The following is an 18,931-nucleotide window of genomic DNA, read 5'->3' as shown; positions in this document are numbered from 1 at the left end:
TCCTCGGGCTTGGAGGGTCTGCTGGGTCTTCACATACGAACTGTGCATGCACGGGCAGGGCAGGTCAGAAGAACAAACTATCTGATCAGGGCAAGTGTTGGGAGAGGTCAGGTCACTGGAGAGGGTGCTGGGGGGTTACAGGACATTTGCAGAATTCCATGACCTAACCTACACAAATGTACATATTCCTATAGAAGGCTTAATTGAAGTCATCCGGGCTGCTTTGCTGGGGCTGGATTGTGCTGGCTGGCTAGACTACCCTCCGATATGAGACACGTGTGAGCCTTGATAGCTGCAGAAGCCTGGAACCCCAGGAAAGGGTGAGTACCTAGAGGAACTGGCTGTGGCCAGTGAAAAGCTGCCACCTTAGAAAGATTTTCATGGGGGAGGCGCCTGGGTGGCTCAGTTGGTTAAGGATCCTACTTCAGCTCTGGTCATGATCTCATGGTTTGTGAGTTAGAGCGCGATCTATGCTGACAGCATAGAACCCACTTCAGATTCTCTGTCTCCCTCTCTCTGCCCTCCTTTCCTCCCAGCCCCATGTTCACCCTCTCTCTCAAAAATAAACATTACAAAAAAAAAAATAATAAGAAGAAAAGATTTTCACCAGAAGGAGATCTACAGGCCTAGAGTGCCCCCTGCAGGCCGAGGCCAGCTGATACAAGGTAGGCTGCGCATGTGCGAACCACGCAGGTCAGGAGTGGAGCAGGGCAATATTAGGAGAGGCCTGGTGACTGGAGGGGGCTGTTGGGAGTCCCTGGTGTTTGCTTAATTCCAAGCGTTAACATACACAAGTGTGCCTTCCCCCTGAAGGCAGAGCTGGAAGAATCTGGACTGACCTGCCAGAGTTGGATTGTTCAGGCTGGCTGGAGTAGCCTGCGATGAGAAACACCTCGGAGTTTGTTGCTGAAGCCTTGGACCCCAGCAGACAGTAAGTGCATGTGGGCACTGGCTTGTCACCCATTTGGCGTCCCCCTCAGACCTATATCTGGAGGGTGGGCACCCTTCATTTCGAGGCTATTCAGGTGGTTCCAGATGGGCACTAGCTTTGTAGGTCTGAGGGCCGCACTGCCCAGGTGTGACTGATGAGGTTCGAATTGCACATGCATGGAGTGCCCATGGCAGGGTTGCCAGGAACCTTAAACAGGGCAAGTGTCACCAGGGAAGTTTTTGGAAGTACCTGGCATCTGCCAAATTCCAAGCCTCAGCCTGCACAAAAGTGCCAAATCACGCTGAAGGCAGAGCTGGAGGAATCTGGGCTGCCTCGTCAGAGTGGGGCAGGCTCAATGTTGGGGGATTACCTTCCTGTAAGAGACACCTGGAGGCCCTGATTGCTGGAGAAGCCTGGGACCCCACCGGGCAGCCCGTCCAAATGGTCTGTTGTCGGATTAATGTTCCTGCTTCAGGCTGATTATCTGGGGGGTGGGTTCTCTCCACCCTGAAGGTGGGTGGGGAACATCCTGGGCTCCACCGGCCTGGAGGGCACCATCTGCCAAGGGTGAGCTGAAGGGTGCTTGGACTGCCAGTGCTTGGGCCATGCAGGTCAGTGTAGCCACGGATCTGAATCAGGGCAAGCTTCTGGAGAGTCTGAGTCAAACAGCAGGCTCTTGGGGATATGTGGCATCTGCCTAATTTCAAGGCTTAACCCACACAAATGTGCACATTCCTGCTGAAAGCAAAGTTGGAGTACGATGGAAGGGACTGGCCAATAAGAGACACCTGGGAGCCCTAAAGTCTGAAATACCAGCACGCAGTCAGTCTGCAAGGGCACTGACTGTTGCCTATTTTAGCAGCTGCCTCTGATCAATTTTGCGGGAATGGGCCCCTTCTATGCTTAATGCTATGAGATGGTTGGGAATGGGCCCTAGCTCTGTAGGGGCGGATGGCCCTGTTCACCCACAGGTGGCTTGTGGGGTACGCACTGTGCATATGCGGGCCGTGCAGGTCAGGGTAGCCAGGAGTTTGTAGTCAGAGAGACAGGGTGGGTGTATGGGGAGGCCAAATCACAGGTTGGGGCTATTAAGGGTATCTAGTATCTGCCTAATTCCAAGGCTTGACCTGCACAAAGATGCATATTCCTACAGAGGCCGTTTGGAAAAATCTGGACTGCCCTGCTAGCACAGGGCCAGGTGGGATGGCCAGAGTACCCCCCCCCCATAAGAGACACCTGGGGGTTTTGATGGCTGGAGAAGACCAGGACCTCAGTAAGCCAGTCTAAATGGGGACTGGCAGTTACCAGCTTAAGCAGCAACCTCAGAAAGATTTTCAGGGGGTGGGCTCTCTCCACTTTGGAGGCTAGCCTTAGTTCAGGACTGGCGTGAATTCCAAGGGCTTGGAGGCGGAGTCTGCCTATGGTTGGCTTACAGGGTGCGTATTACACAGGTGTGGGACTCCCTGTGTAGTCCAGGGTAGCCAAGGACCCAGAACTCAGCAAGCATCTGGAGAAGCTGGGTCACTGGAGCAGGCTCTTGGGGTCACAAGGTATCTGCCTTATTCCAAGCTTTAATTTATACAAATGAGTATATTCCCACAGAAGGCAGAGTTGGAGCCTGATGGAAGGGATGGTCTGGCTAACGGGTACCCTCCAATAAGAGACATCTGGGAGGCTAGATTGCTGCTAAAGTCCAAAAGAGTAGCATACATGGGGATTGACTACCGCCAGTTTAAAGCTGCTGCCTCAGAGATTTTTGAGGTGGGGAGGATGGACTCCCTCTACCCTGAGGCCATTCAGGTGGTTGGGTTCAGGTTGGAGTCCCACAGGCCTGGGGTGCCCCCTGCGGCCCGGGACGGGTTGACAGGGTGCAGTCTGCGCATGCGCACTCTGCAGCTCTGTGTATCTGGGACCCTGTTAAGGAGCGATGTCAGTCAAGGCTGAGCCTCAAAAGGGGGCTGTTAACGGTAAAGTGATGACCAGGGCCCCTGGGTGGGTCCAACCCTTGGTTTTAGCTCAGGTCATGATCTTGTGGTTCGTGATTTGGAGCCACACATCAGGNAGGACCCAGGATATCCTCCATTAGATACCTGGGGGTCCTGGTTCAGTTCACATGGTGACTGGTTTTTGCCCATTTGCAGCTTTCAGCTCAGAGCAGTTTTCAGAAGGTAGGTTCCCTTCGTGCTGGCAGCTATGCAGGTGGTTGGCACCCAGCCAGAATTCCACAAGCTTGGTGGACTGGCTTGGGGATGTGAACTGCTTGGGGGTGCAGGCTGCATGGTTCAGGGTAGCTGGGAATCTGGGACAGGACAAGTGACCTGTGAGGCTGGGTCATAAGAGTGGGCTATTGAAAGTACCTGGCATGTGCCTCATTCCCAGCCTTAGGCTATACAAATGTACAATATTCCCCATGAAAGTAGAGCTGGAAAAATCTGGACTGCCTTGCCAGGGCAGAGCAGGATGAAATGGCTAAGGTACTCTCCAATAAGTGACAGTTCAAAGCCGTGATTGCTAGAGGATCTCAGGACCCCATTAGGCAACCAGCCCAAATGGGGACAGTCTTTTACCAGTTTAAAGCTGACAGGGCGGGTACGGTCCATGTGTGGGCTGTGCAGGTCAGGGTAGGCAGGGACAAAGTTGGGGAAGTCTGGATCACAGGAGGAGGCCTTTGGGCATAACTGGCATGCTCCTAATTCCAAGCCCTAACCTACAAATGATCCACATTCCCCTTGAAGGCACAGCTGGAGAAATCTGGAATGCCTGATCAGGGATGGATAGGGAAGGTTGGCTGAGGTAGCTTCCGATAAGAGATACGTGATTGCTGCAGAAAGCTAGGACCCCAGCAAACAGTAAGTACACATGAGGACTGTCACCCATTTCTATGGCTGCCTCACAGCAATCTTGGGAGGTAGTTTCCTTCCACCCTTGAGGCAATGCAGGAAGTTGGGGATGTGCCCTAGCTCCACAGGCCTGGAGAGACCTGGCTAGCCAAGGGTGGCTGACCGGGAGCAGACTGCTCATGCCAGGAGGTGCAGGTCAGAGTAGCCAGGGACCTAGAACAGGGCAATGTCAGCAAGGCTGGGTCATAGGAACAGCTCTCCGGGGTGCCTAGCATCTGTCTAATTCCCAACTTGAATTTACACAAATGCACATATTCCCCATGAAGGCTGTTTTGTTTAGGGAGGCAAATAACACTCAGAGACTGATTTTGTCTTGGCCAACAATGTATTTAACAATGGTTCACTGTGCGAATTTCACAAGCCAATAGCATATGAGAGAAGGTCTTTTCATTAGATAATACAGAACTAACATATTCCAAACCAATGTTAGATTAATCACACTGTTGTTCCAGGTGAGGAGAGATGAAAGGGAAAAAGTCCCAAATATGGCTCAGATGTATCTTTACAGGAATTGGTACCCAGGAGAGACAGCTTAGCCAACTGGAGCTGACATCCAGCTGCCAGTGCTAAAGTAAAAGTCCCATGTTGCTAGGGTACCATGCCAGGATGAGAGGACCAGGTGTTGATGGGCAATATGATTTCTGTAGGGACACTGTATGGCTTGTCCCATTGCCTATAAAAGAGTCCTGTTTATGGAGGCAGGAGCTAATTGCCCCAAGGTCTTCGAGAGTCCATTTAGTTATTTATTTAGAGAGCATGAGAGTGAGAGCAAGAGAGAGTGCGTGTGTGGGGGGTGGGGAGTGGGGGGAGAGAGAGAGAGAGAGAGAATTCCAGGCAGGCAGCCTCCAAGCCCAGCGCAGAGCCTGACATGGAGCTCACTCTCACAACCATGAGATTATGACCTGAGCTGAAATCAACAGTTGAATGCTTGACTGAGCCACCCAGGCACCCCTCGAGAGTCCTTTTAGATCAGTGAAGTATTCCTGCCTTGCCCAGACCAAACCCTCTCAGATAGTCCTCATGATCCCTCAGCAAATATAGTTTAATGCCCCTTTGTTTTAGTTGCTTCTTTATATGTTTTCCATGGTTAGGCCCCAGGGGTCCCCTTAGCAGCTAGGCTACTAAGTTCTCATGAGTGAGAACAGATGAGATGGTGGCATCTTGACACAGCTTCATTGTTCTATCCAAACAACTTCACTTCTAAGAGCAACCTTATTTTTGTCTTTGTTGTAAATAAGTGGATTTGAAATCCTGCCCAACTAACACACAACAGTCTACCCTGTGATTCAAATCACCCACACACTAATTAATACTAAGGGGTCTAATGTCCTGCACAAATCTAAATTAACAAAAATATCAAAGCACCCCATGATTCTACATGACTTACAATATTAATCACAAACAGTCCTAATTGGAGAGTAGTTTTCCTTTGACACTCTTTAACACAATAGTTTAATGACCAGTTTAAAACAACTATATTCCTAATATTTTTGAGATAAGCATTACAAAGAACTCTTTAACGTGTTACGATGTTTCATCTCCAAACAACCAAAAGATAAGCTTCTTGAACCACTCAGTTCAATGTCCTTGACAAATATGTTTCCAAGTGAAGATCATCTTTATAAAGCTCCGGGGGGTACAGGCTTGCACAGCTCTATCAAGCACGTGTTCTACTGCCATAACCCTAGAATTTAAAAAAAACTTTAACCCTAGGATAATTTTATTTTATTTTATTTAAACCCTAGCTGTCATTATTTTAGGGAATGCATGTGTTGGTTTTCTTTTGAATTCCTGCAGTGGTTTTGATTTTATTCATCTTCCAAATGGAATTTTACTTAGGTTTTTAATGTCTGATTTACCTTTATTAGATTACTTTGAGGCAATTCAGTGTGAAACATTTTTCTGGTTGCTTTAATAGCTCTTTATCTTTTATTGTCCTCAAATAACTTTTTTGTTCTGTTGACATAGTCATTACCTTTTGTATTTTTACACATCACATCATGTAGTAGTTTCCCCTCGACCCCATTAGAGTTGGGTGAGCTTTGGTTTAGAGCACACTCTCTTGGTCCAATTTCCCATATTAAATATAACTGGTAGAAGGGCATCAAAGCTATAGTCATAGGTACTTGTATGGAACTTATGCCATAGGTATATCCAGAAGTCCAGCAATAATAAAGGTATTTTAGTTCATTCCAGCAATGTATCCTTAGGAACACATTTTCCTTCTATTATGAAGGGTCTTCTTGTGGCTGGTGGCCTTTACTCTCCCTTTTGATATTGGGAAACAGCATATGTAGGTAGCCTAATGTCATTTTTCCTTCTTTAAATGCCAATATTCTAATTTCACAGTTGCCCAAGGAATTAGAGCCATTAGGATGTGTGATATCTACTTTGCTTCTGGTTGGGCTGTTATCTCAGGCAGCCAATATCATCTTGAGATTATAGGTGTCCTAAGACTACTCCACATATCAACCATTCCTAACTGTAACATTGGCAATTAACAGAGAAACATGTTTTATATAGTTTTTTGGCATTATTGTTAGTGTTTTGTCCAACCACTTTATGTCAAATTTCCATTGCTTTATTTACTTTCGTGTGAAATTTGTTTTGGCGTATATTGTACATATTTTCATCTATGACCCAGCAACGACAAAGATACCATTGCATGTATGTTACATTGAGATTGGTTTCAAAAATTGCAAATGTAATGTGGTTTGATGGATTTGGAATTAAGAGCGGCTGCCGTTGTTGCTCCAGTTAAACCTGCCAGTCCGACAAGGGAGTATAAAAGTTTTCTTCCTTTCAGTGAATCTGTTTTTGGCATCCTTTGTAAATTGAGCATAAATGAAGATGAAAACTGAACACAATTAGGGTATCTATATCTGGCTAGAAAGTCTTACATGTTAAATTTCAAGGTATAGGCTACTATTGTAGAGTGTGACTGGGAGAGGTTTTATTAACATACATTCCCCTATTCTTGGGGTAGAAATCCATAATATGAGAAAGAAACCTCTGTTTCTTATGTGTCTGCTTTTTTTTTTTTTAAAAAAAAGTTTATTTTTGAGAGAGAGAAAGAAAACACGAATGGGGGAGGGGCAGAGAGAGACACACACACAGAATCTGAAGCAGGCTCCAGGCTCCCAGCTGTCAGCACAGAACTAGACGTGGGGCTCGAACCCATGAACTGTGAGATCATGACCAGAGCCAAAGTCTGATAGTCTGATGCTTGACCGACTGAGCCACCCAGGTGCCCCCCTTTTAAAGTCTGGACATAATATCCAAAGACCTATTGTTCACATTGTTCATTCAGATCTATTTTCTGACAGGTGACTATGGGCCAAACTGTAAATTGAGAGTGTAATAAATGATCAATTTTGGGCCTATTTATATTTAAAGATATAGGTACCCATTCTGTGTATTCAGCAGCTGCTCTTTTACAATAAAATGCTAACACACAGATCAGGAACTAAATCCGGGTTATTTTCAGAGTCTCTGTGATGTGTCCAATGCTGCCTCAATTCAGTAAGATAAAAGTACAAAATTCAGTACCTGGTTGCCTTAGTGTGTATGCTGGGTTTAATCCCGAAAGCCAGTTAATAGTTCAGGCCAATCTTCATCCTCCAAGTCAATGTCTAATAGCCTTATTGTTCAGAATCGTTGTTGATTCTTACGGAGATTAAAATGGAGGTTGCCACTGCTTCATCAGCTTCCCTAAGTATTTGGTGTCTCTACAATTAAAGCTTTCCCAGTGAGTAGATCGTACTGACAGTGAAGAATGGGGTGGAGAGGCTGGGTTCGGTGATGCTGGTGATGTTGATGAGTCCTTCCTTGCAATAGGGTGACTAGACTAGTGAACCCTGGAGAATGCAGAGGATGTCATAGACGGTGGAGTTGTACTGGACCAGAAAGTGGCATTCCAGTTCAGAACACTGGCACAACTGCTATCGCCAGAGCTGTCAGAGGAGTATCATAGCTGTAATGAGTAAGGTAGCCAACGGTGAGCAACAGGCCACAGAGCGTGGCCAGCAGGCAACACGCTGCACTGACCAGCTTAGGAACCTTGGTAGGGTTAAAGATGCATAGTGGATTCATGCCTGCAAAATAGTGCCCTAAGCATTTTTAATTCCTTCTTGTTCTTGGCACTCAGGGATATCTATTCTTATTATTTATATTGTTGCCAATATTCCTTCTAGCCTAGTCACCCTGAATCATGCTAGGCTAAATTTTAGGCAACTAGTGTCAGTACCATAAAGATGGTGTTCTTCATGCCTGACATATTCATAGAGTCATCATATTATTTTCTTTAATATGATGTAATATAGTTTTCAGTCATCCAGTAGGTTTTATTGATGGCAGGTGCCATAATTTCCCTAGTTGTGTGTGTGTGTGTATATACTATTCTTTTTCTTTTTTTTTTTTTATGAATAGTTTTCCTTCTAATTTAGATCCTGGGGTGTTGTTAGTGTTCTTATCTGTATAGGTGTTTGCAATATTAATTCGATAGGAGTCTTTCCATTCTTTGTATATTTATCATTTAGAAATCTTGCCACCTTCCAGATTGGTTTAGTCAATGCTTCTATATCAGGCTTATTAGTCAGCTTCTTCCTGAGCAAGCCATTACTGCTTTTGTTTGACCCAGACATGGTTGGTTTGTAGTTGTAAGTGCTTTGTGTCTTATTATGCTTTGTTCTTAGCAGATTCTTGTATTTGCTGTCCTTTGAAGTGGGGTCCCTGATCTGGTTGGGATACCATAGCAAGCAGTGCAGATTTCTGATGCTCTTGTGGTGGATTCTTTATCATTTTTGCTGCAAGGATAGAGTAAGCCTATTTCTGACCATGTGTCTACAAAGTGCATGCATAATTTGTTCTCTGGTACAGACAGGGCTCCTATACAATCATCTGTATAATCTGGAAGGGTCCGTCTACTTCTTTGACCTTACATGGAATATTCATTAGTGACCTCCACGCTTTAAACTTTCAGCAATGTCCACATTTCTTAATTTGGAATTGGAGGTATTTGGTAGGTATATACATGTTTCTTTTCCTAATCATGTCCTAGTGCTTTGTGTCCCAGCTTGATTTGTTTGGTGATATGTGCCCATGCAATGATCCAATCAATTGGCTTAGTTGTGTGTTCAGGTTTTTTTTTTTTTTAAGAACTTTTAAAAAGCGTTTTATTTATTTCTAGGAGAGAGAGAGAGAGAGAGAGAGAGAGACAGTGTGAGCAGGGGAGGGTCAGAGAGAGAGGGAGTCACAGACTGAAACAGGCTCCAGGCTCTGAGCTGGCAGTCAGCACAGAGCCCGACGCGGGGCCCGAACCCATGAACCGCGAGATCATGACCTAAGCAAAAGTCAGACGCTTAACCGACTAAGCCACCCAGGCGCCCCTGTGTGTTCAGGTTTTATGTTCCATTGCTTTACTTGTTTATGTATGGTTGCGTTTTGAATTGGTTTCCTCCTTAGTCATGAAGCATTGTGTTTTTTGTTAAACCTTGGCCTTTTAGTTTTTCTAGTGAGTTTGCCTATCTGGTTATTAAGTTTCATTACTTCAGCCTTGTCTTTCTGATGTGCAGAGACATATGTGATGAACATGGAGATGTTAGCCAGTGCTATTTTCTGCCATATTCTTACTCCATATGTTCATATTTCTTATTTTCCAGTCATTTTCCCAACCAAAGAGCCATTCCAATAGCTATTTCCCATGGGTCTGAGAAAGATATAGGTCATTCTGATGTTCTTTAACAGACTCTTCAATAGCCAATTTTGTGGCTATTAACTCAGCATATTGTACTGATTTTCTCAAGCCTGATTCTGTCAGAGTTAGACCATCATTAGTCCTCAAGGCTGCTGCCTGCCAGCATTCTCCAGATGGTGTCATGGAGGCGGATCCATCTATAAACCAGGCATTATTGAGTGCCAGGGACCAGGGCAGTCCCCACTGCCCAACTGCTGGACTTGGATAGGCTTGCCCTCGGGAATTCTGGCAAGTCTACCATTGACATAGTGGAGATTTTCTCAGTTCACACAAAGTTGACTCTCAATCTATTTATCCTGCTTAGAAATATACCATTTCCACGTTAGGACTTGATGGTCAGGAGTAACTTCTCTCTGTTTGTCAGGGGTCTGCTTTACCCACCCAGAATAAGCTGTTGTAGCTTAGGTGTAATTAGTTTGTTTTCGGTTAGTGGGTCTGTATTTTGTAGGGCTCACAGAGTACCCAGGTGAGCTTTTCATTGGTTGGTATCTGTTCTTGGACCATAGGAACTTCTTAGTCCAAAATACAGTTGGGTGATATTTGGGGGTCCTGTGGTGTTTCAGTCCACAGAGATCATGTTGCAAACCCTTGTGAATGTAGGGACTCTGGTTTATATCTAGAGTCCTCATTAGCTGGTGCCAGTGTATTACAGGTTCTGACAGCATTTTTGAAATAAGTAAAGGCTGCCTTAGATGGGTCTCCATCTAAGTTCCCTATTTGTCCTAGTTATTTCATAAATACGTTTTAATATTCTCATATGTGGTATGTGGTATTTCCAATATCCAAACAGTCTTTATCAGTTTCTGAGCTGATGTTTTCGTGGTACACATGGAATGCAATCTAGCTTGTCTGGGCTGGGTCTGGTATTTTCTGGGGCTTAATCTCACGACAGTGAGATCATAATCTGAGCCAAAATCAAGAGTTGGATGCTTAACCAACTGAGCCACTCAGGCACCCCTATTTTTATTTTTTAATTGAACTATAGTTGAAACACAATGTTACATTAGTGTCAGGTGTACAACACAATGATTTGACAACTCAATGTGTCATATCCTGCTCACCACAACTGTAGCTACCATCTTTCACCATACAATGCTATTATCATGCCACCAATTATATTCTCTATGCTGTGTCCTTATCCCCTTTTATCATCATGACTGATTCATTCCATAACTAGTAGTCTGTACCTTCTTCACTTCACCCACTTTGTGCATCCCTCCACCCCCTCCCCTCTGGAAACCATCAGTTTGTTCTCTGTATTTATGAGTCTTTTTCTGCTTTGGTTTTTTAGATTCCGCATATTAGTGAAATCATTAAGTATGATTTCCTGTCTCCCTTATTTCACTTAATATAATATTCTCGAGGTCCATTCATGTTGTCAAAAGTGGCAAGATCTTACTCTTTTTTATGGCTAAGCAATATTCATGATCTATCTACCTATCTGTATCTGTATATATCTTTGCTTAATATGCTCAATACCTACATTAATTCCCTTGGCAAGAATTTTGCCCTTACCTTGTTTACAACAGTGCCAGCAGCATGCTGGGTAACATTGTAGACACCTCCAGTTTTGCCTCAGTCACATTTGTGGGGCATTCGTTTTGAACAGTGTCCATTCCCTTGATATCTATAATATCATGTTTCTTGTAGATTTGCATGTATATGGTCAAAGAAACAGCTCTATATTTTCTAAAAGGCCTAAAGAACATATAGTGGGTGCCTCTCCTTTTTCCTTTTGTCTTGGTAATTTTGGCAAATTACTGGAAGATGGCCAAAAGGAAGCCAAATTAGTGTTTTGTTTCTGTTTTGTAAATACCCAATAGCAGAAATATTGGATCATATGGTATTCCTGTTTTTAATATTCAAGGAACCCGTATACTGTTTTCTCCAGTGGTTGAATCAGTATATCAATATATTCCCACCAACAGTGCACAAAGGTTCCTTTTTCTCTACATCTTCTCAAACACTTTTTGTTTGTCTTTTTGGTTTTAGTCATTCTAACAGGTGTAAAGTGATATCTTATTGTGGTTTTCATTTGCATTTCCCTGATGATTGGTGTTGAGCATCTTTAGTGTCTCTTGGGCACCTATATGCCTTCTTTGAAGAAATAGTTATTCATATCTTCTGCCTATTTTTAATCGGATTACTTGACCTCTGGTGTTGAGTTGTAGAAGTTCCTTATATATTTTGGATATGAATCCCTTATCAAATACATTATTTGAAAATATCTTCTCCCATTCAATATATTGTCTTTTTATTTTCTTGATGGTTTCTTGGCTGTGTAAAACCTTTTAGTTTTGATGTAGTCCCAACTGTTTTATTTTTGCTTTTGTTTCCCTTGCCTTAGGAGACATATCTAGAACAATGTTGTTATGGCTGATGTCAGAAAATTACTGCCTGTGTTCTTTTCTAGGATTTTCATGGTTTCAGTTTTCACCTTTAGGTGTTTAATCAATTTTGAGTATATATTGGCATATGGTGTAGGAGAGTGGTCCAGTTCATTCTTCTGCATGAAGCTGTCCCATTTTTCCAGCACCATTTATTGAAGAGACTGTCTTTTCCCCTTTGTATATTCTTGCCTCCTTCGCTGTAGATTAATTGACCATATAAATGTGGGTTGATATGTTCTATTGATCTGTGTTCTGTTTTAGTGCCAGTACCATAATGTTTTGATTACTACAGCTTTGTAGTAATCAAATGTCTTGAAATTGTGACTCTTCCAGCTTTGTTTTTCTTTCTCAGGATTGCTCTGGCTATTCAGGGTCTTTTGTGGTTCCCTGCATATTTTAGGGTTATTCTACTTTTGTGAAAAATGCTGTTGGTTTTTTAATAGGAATTGCATTGAATCTGTAGGTTTATTTGGGTATTGTGGACATTTTAACAATATTCTTCCAATGTAAGAGCATGGAATATCGTTTGATTTCTTTGTGTCATCTTCAGTTTCTTTCATCAGTGTTTTATAGTTTTTGGAGTACGAATCTTTTACCTCTTTGGTTATTTGGTATTTTATTTTATTATTTTTGGTGCAATTGTAACTGTTTTCTTTTTCTTTTTTTTTTTAATTTCTCTTTCTGTGACTTTGGTACTGTATAGAAAACCTGCCAATTTCTGGGTATTTAATTTTGTATTGGGCCACTTTACTGAATTCATTTATTATTTCTAATAGTTTTTTGGGTGGAGTCGTTAAGATTTTATAGATCATGTCATCTGTGAATAATGACAGTTTAACTTCTTCTTGACCAATATGGATGTCTCTTCTTTCTTTCTTTTTTCTTTTTTTTTTTGGTCTGATTGCTGTGACTAGAGCTTCTACTACTATGTTGAATAAAAGTGGCAAGAGTAGACAGCCTTGTCTCAGTCCAGACCTTAGAGTGAAAGCCCTGAGTCTTTCACTATTGAGGATGTTCTTAGCTCTGGATTTTTCATATATGGCCCTTATTATGTTAAGGTATGTTCCCTCTAACCCCATTTTGTTGACAGTTTTTAAACATGAATGGCTGTTGAGTCTTGTCAAACTTTTTTTTTGCATCTATTACAATGATCATATGATTTTTATCCTTCATTTTGTTGATGAGGTGTATCACACCGATTGATTTACATACATTGAACCATCCTTGCATCCTCAGAACAAATCCCACCTGATCATGGTGAATGACCTTTACAGTATGTTGTTGTATGCGGTTTGCTAATATTTTGTTGAGAATTTTTGCATCTGTGTTTATGAGGGATATTGGCCTATAGTTCTCTTTTTTGGTGGTGTCTTTGTCTGGTTTTGGTATCAGGGTAATGCTAGCCTGATAGCATGTACTTGGAAATTTCCTCCCTCTTCTATTTTTTGGAATAGTTTGAGGAGAAGAGGTATTAACTGTTCTTTAAATGTCTGGTGGAACTCCCCTGTGAATCTATCTGTCTTGGACTTTTTGAGTAGTTCAGTTTCATTACTTGTAATTGTTCTATTCAGATTTTCTGTCTCTCCCTGGTTCAGTTTTAGAAGATTGTGTTTCCAGGAACTTCTTTCTTGTAGCTTGTCTAGTTGTCATATATTTTTTTGTAGTATTCTCTTATGATCCTTCATATTTCTGTGGTGTCAGTTGTTACATCTCCTCTCTCTAGTTATTGATTTTACTTAAGTTCATCCTTTCTCTTTTTTCTTTTTTTCTTATTGAGTCTGGCTAAGGATTTTTCAAAGAACCAGCTCTTGGTTTCATTGCTTTTCTCTATTGTTTTTTTTTAAGTCTCTATGTCATTTATTTCTTCTCTAGTATTTATTATTTCCTTTCTTCTACTCACCTTGGGCTTTGTTCTTCTTTTTCTATTTCCTTTAGGTGTAAAGTTAGATTGTTTAAGTTTTTCCTTATTTCTTGAGGTAGACCCATATTGCTATATACTTCCCTCTAAAAGCTGCTTTTGCTGTGTCCCAGAGATGTTGGACCATTGTGTTTTCATTTTAATTTTTCTCCATGTATTTTTAAATTACTTCTTCAATTGTTTCATTGACCCATTGGTTGTTTACTATTATGTTGTTCATGTGTTTGTGTTTTTTCAGGTTTTTTCCTTGTGATTTATTTCTATTTTCATACTATTGTGGTTGTAAAAGGTACATGATTTGTATGATTTCAGTCTTCTTCAATTTATTGAGGCTTGTTTTATGGCCTAATGTGTGATCTATTCTGAAGAATGATTTTCATACACTCCAAAAAAATGTGTATTCTGTTGTTTTTGGTTAGAATGTTGTGTGTATATCTGTTATGTCCATTTGGTCTAATGTGTCATTCAAAGACCTTGTTTTTTCATTGATTATCTGAATGATCTATTCATTAATCTAAGTGGGATGTTGAAGTCCCCTACTATTTTTGTATTCACATCAATTTAACATTATGTTAATGGATATATCCTCTTGTTTGTCTTATCCTTTTATCGTTATGGAGCACTCTTTAGTATCTGTCACTTACAGTCTATGTTTTAAAGCATATTTTTCTGGTATAAATATTGCCACCTGTTGTTTTTTTTTTTCCCCACTTCCATTTGCATGGCAAATGTTTTTCCATCCCTTCATTTTCAGTCTGTATGTGTCCTTAGGTCTGAAGTGAATATCTTTTAGGCAGCATATTGTTGGGTTTTGTTTTTTCTAATCCATTCCACTATTTTGTGTCTTTTAACTGGGGCATTTAGGCCATTTATATTTAAGGTAATTATTGTAGATAGATACTTATTACCATAATTTTTTAAAATTTTCTGGTTGTTTTTGTACCTCTTTGTTTCTTTTTCTCTTGCTCTCTTTGTGATCCATGAGTATCTGTAATGTTTGGCTTCCTTTCACTTTATTTTTCATATATCTGTCATAGATTTTGGGTTGTGGTACCATGAAGTTCATATATAACATCCTAAGTAAATAACTGTCCATATTAATTTGATGGTCATTTAGGTTCAGACATGTTCTAAAAAATAAAAACAGAAAAAAAACTTTTTCCCCCTTTTTTACCCTTATCTTTTTATTCCCTTCTCTATGTTTTATGTTTATGTTGCCATATTTATATTCATATTTTTATTTTTTAAAATTATTTTTTAATGTTTATTTTTGAGAGAGAGAGAGAGAATACAGGTGGTGAAGAGACAGACAGACAGACAGAGAATCCTAAGCAGACTCCAGGCTCTGAGCAGTCAGCACAGAGCCTGATGTGGGTCTCAAACTCATGAACCATGAGATCATGACCTGAGCCGAAGTTGGCTGCCTAACTGACTGAGCCACCCAGGTGCCCCTATTCATATTTTTCTTATGTCTATATGGCCATTTCTTTTCCACTTAATGAGGTACCTTTAAATCCCTTTAATATTATAAGGCTGGTTTAGTGGTGATGAACTCCTTTCTTTTCTTTGGGAAACTCTTCATCTGTCCTTCAAATCTTGAGTATAACCTCACTGGGTAGAGTATTTATGGTTGTACGCTTTTTTCTTAACAGCACTTTGGATATATTATGCCATTTCCTTCTGGTTTACAAAGTTTGTGCTGGGAAATTAGCTGATAGTCTTAGAGATTTTCCTTGTAGGTAACTTCTTTTTTTTCTCCCTCTTGCTGTATTTAGGATTCTGTCTTTATCTTTAACCTTTCAAATGTTAATTATGTGCTATGTGTGGTGTGGACATCCTTTGGTTCATCTTGTTTGAGACTGTGATTCTTGAACTTGGATGTTAAGATTTCAGTTATTTCTTCCAAAAAAATTTATTTTGAGAGAGAGAGGAAGCATGTGTACAAGCAGAGAAGGGGCAAAGAAGGAGGGAGAGGGAGAGAGAAAGAATCCCCAGTGGGCTTTGCACTGACAGTGCAGATCCGAAAGTGGGACTCAACTCATGAACCATGATCATGACTTGAGCCAAAATGAGGAGTCAGATGCATAACCAACTGAGCCACCCAGGCGCCCCCTTCAAATTTTCTGCACCTTTATCTTTCCTCCTCCTCCTCCTCCTCCTCCTTCTAGGATCCTTATCATGTGAATGTTCATTTGATGTCCAAGAGATTTCTTAATCTATCCTTATTATTTAAAATTGTTTTCCCTCTTTGTTGTTCACCTTATGTGCTTTCCATTACCATATCTTTCAGATCACTGATACATTCTTTTAAATCCTCTAATCTGTCAATTTCCTGAAGTGTTTTTTATTTTAGCTATTCTATTCCTTAGCTCTGATTGGTTCTTTTAAATATCTTCTAGCTCTTTAATGAAGGTCTTACTGAGAGTTCTTCCATTCTTTTTTCTTGGCCACTGCATATCTTTATAATCATTATTCTAAAGTCTTTATCAGCCATATTGCTCATCTCTATTTTACTTATTTTCCTTTTTTTTAAAGATTTATTTTTACAGTTGATTTTATTATTTTTTTATTTAATTTTTAAATGTTTTTTAATTTACTTTTGAGAGTGAGAGAGGCAGAGAACAAGTAGGGGAGGGGCAGAGAGAGAGGCAAACACAGAGTCTGAAGAAGGCTCCAGACTCTGAGCTGTCAGCACAGGGCCCGATGTGGGGTTTGAACTCACAGATCGTGAAATCATGACCTGAGCTGAAGTCAGACACTTAACCGACGGAGCCACCCAGGTGCCCCCCATTTTATTATTTAGAGAGAGAGAATATGAGCATGCGTGCACAAGGAGGGAGGGGTAGAGAGAAGGAGAGAATGAATCCCAAGGGGCTCCGTGCCATCAGATCAGAGCACAATGCAGGGCTTGAACTCATAAACTGTGAGATTGTGACCTTAGCCGAGATCAAGAGTTGGATACTTACCCAAATGTACCACCCAGGTACCCCCATTTTACTTATTTTTCTGAGTCTTTTTCTTTTTTCTTCTTTCGGAGCATATTCTTCTGTCTCCCTATTTTGCTGGACTTTTTGTATTTTTTTCCCTATGTATTGGGCAAAACAGATACTCCTACAGCTGGTGGAGTGGTCTTGTATATGGTGACCCCTATGCAGATTGTGTGTGCTTGGTGACTTTTGCTGGCTTTTGGAGCTCTGGCTGTAGTGCTAGTTACATTTTTAAACCATGGCTTTTTACAGAGATAATGAAGATGGGGAAAATAATTACAATAAAAAGAAAAAAAGAAAAATGAAAAATAGAGAAGGAAAAGAAAGGAGAACAAGAAAGAACAAAACCAAAAAGAAAACAGAACAAGACAAATTTTAAAGATTAAAAAAATCAAATAGTAAAAATTAAAACAAACACAAAACCACAGCTTGTTTTTTTGCCCCAACACCACAGGGCAACTGGTGCAGGCTTGTGGACCCTGGGCTCACTGAGATTGGAAGCTCACTATGAGCTGGACCTTGCTCCGGTATGGCCTTTTCAGATGGAGGGAGAGAGAACGTTCCTGCAATTCCTTGGCCCTTTTAAATACGGCTTTTCCCCTGCTGTGCTCCAACATGACTAGGGCTAGTGTGCGCTTCAGGTCTCTGGGCTTGTTGAGGTTGCCTGCTTCCTGTAATAATCCTGAACTGCCAGTTACGCCAGAACCCTCCAATTAGGGCATCTGAACCAGCACCTGATGGTAGCCAGATCTGGCTCTGATCTGGGCTTTTGAGGTTGCAGTAGAGAAAATATTCCCTCAGTTCCTCAGCCCCTTTAAAGTATAGTTCTTTTTTCAGTGTCCCAGTACATCTAGGGCTGGTGTGGGCTTGTGGACCCTGGGCTTGCTGAAGCCGCAAACTCCCCAAGATGACTGGACCTGTTGTTATGGGGAAGAGAACCCTTCTCTGGTCTAGGCTCTTAAGGTGGAGTGAGAACATAAACCAGTCCCTCTGATCTGGAGGGCATCCTGCAGGTCCTCTGCCGCTTGGTAGAGTTCTAATGTCTGTTTCATATGCTAGTTGCTCTTTTAAATGGTATTTTCTTTTTTCTGTGTACAAGGACAGAGGGATCTCTTCCTGGTACTGTCACTTCCCACTGCAGTTTGCAGCATTGGGGGTGCGTATTCCCTTTGTTACCGTGCTTCCATCTCTCTTGCTGTTCTGTCTTCAGGTTGTTCATTAGCTGCACATCCAGCCCTCAGTTCTTCAGTAGAAATTGTATTAATAGGTGTAATTCGGTGTGTTCCGTAGAGGAGGTGAGTTCAGAGTCTTCCTACATCACCATCTTGAACCCCAGAAGTCCCCAGATTGAACTATAATATCCTCTTGAGGCTAAGAAGCCAAATACTTGTCATCAGACTTCACTTGCAATACCTATAGATTTGAGTTACTGTATTTCTTCTTGAGTTCTTAAAAATATCCTGAGTTTCTAGGGGCGCCGGGGTGGTTCAGTCAGTTAAGCGTCTGATATTGGCTCAGGTCATGATCTCATGGTTTGTGGGTTTGAGCCCCACATCAGGCTCTCTGCTGACAGCTCAGAGCCTGGAGCCTGCTTTGAATTCTGTGTCTCTGTCTCTGCCTCTCCTCTGCTCATGCTCTGTCTCTCTCAAAAATAAACATAAAAAAAAAAAAATCCTGAGTTTCTTATACCTGCCAGGAAGTAACCTTCTTTGCTTACTTGGTACGGAGGTGGGAACCCTGTAAGCAAGTGTCAGGCTGATTTTCCAAGAGGCTTTTTATTGGCTCAATAGAGTCAATCTTAGTTCCTGAAAGGTGTCTGGTTACATCTGAGTTTATGCATTTTTCTTCCAAATATGACATTAATCTAATCAAAGCCTTGGTAATATAACCTATGTTTGCAGTGGTGTCCTGTTACAAGAACAGATTCTTAGGAACTTAGGCAAATAAGTATACTGCCATGAAAACATAAGAATACTCACTGAGAGTTTCTTAATGCTGGAGGGGTCAGGTAGGGAGAAAAAGATAAATATTTCAATTCTGTTTATATAGG

General features: G+C 41.6%; 1 protein-coding gene across 2 annotated transcripts in view; it reads left to right on the top strand.

The window, feature by feature from the left end:
• The first annotated feature begins 231 nt into the window (after positions 1-231).
• The window catches only part of CFHR5 (complement factor H related 5), a 126,728-nt gene continuing 108,028 nt past the window's right edge, over positions 232-18,931 (top strand). Inside the window, exons 1-2 of one of the 2 annotated variants that reach the window (XM_077775127.1) lie at positions 232-320; positions 814-931. The gene's annotated coding sequence lies outside the window, so the exon portion shown is untranslated. Of the gene's footprint in view, positions 321-773; positions 932-18,931 lie in introns of those variants that run through there. The other variant, XM_077775128.1, reaches the window with a different exon arrangement.

The sequence above is a fragment of the Crocuta crocuta genome, unplaced genomic scaffold (genome assembly GCF_008692635.1).
Source record: "Crocuta crocuta isolate KB4526 unplaced genomic scaffold, BGI_CrCroc_1.0 scaffold207, whole genome shotgun sequence".
In the NCBI taxonomy this organism is placed as follows: Eukaryota; Metazoa; Chordata; class Mammalia; order Carnivora; family Hyaenidae; genus Crocuta; species Crocuta crocuta.
The sequence above is the reverse complement of the archived record's forward strand: the minus strand, read 5'-3'. Positions and strand labels throughout refer to the sequence as shown.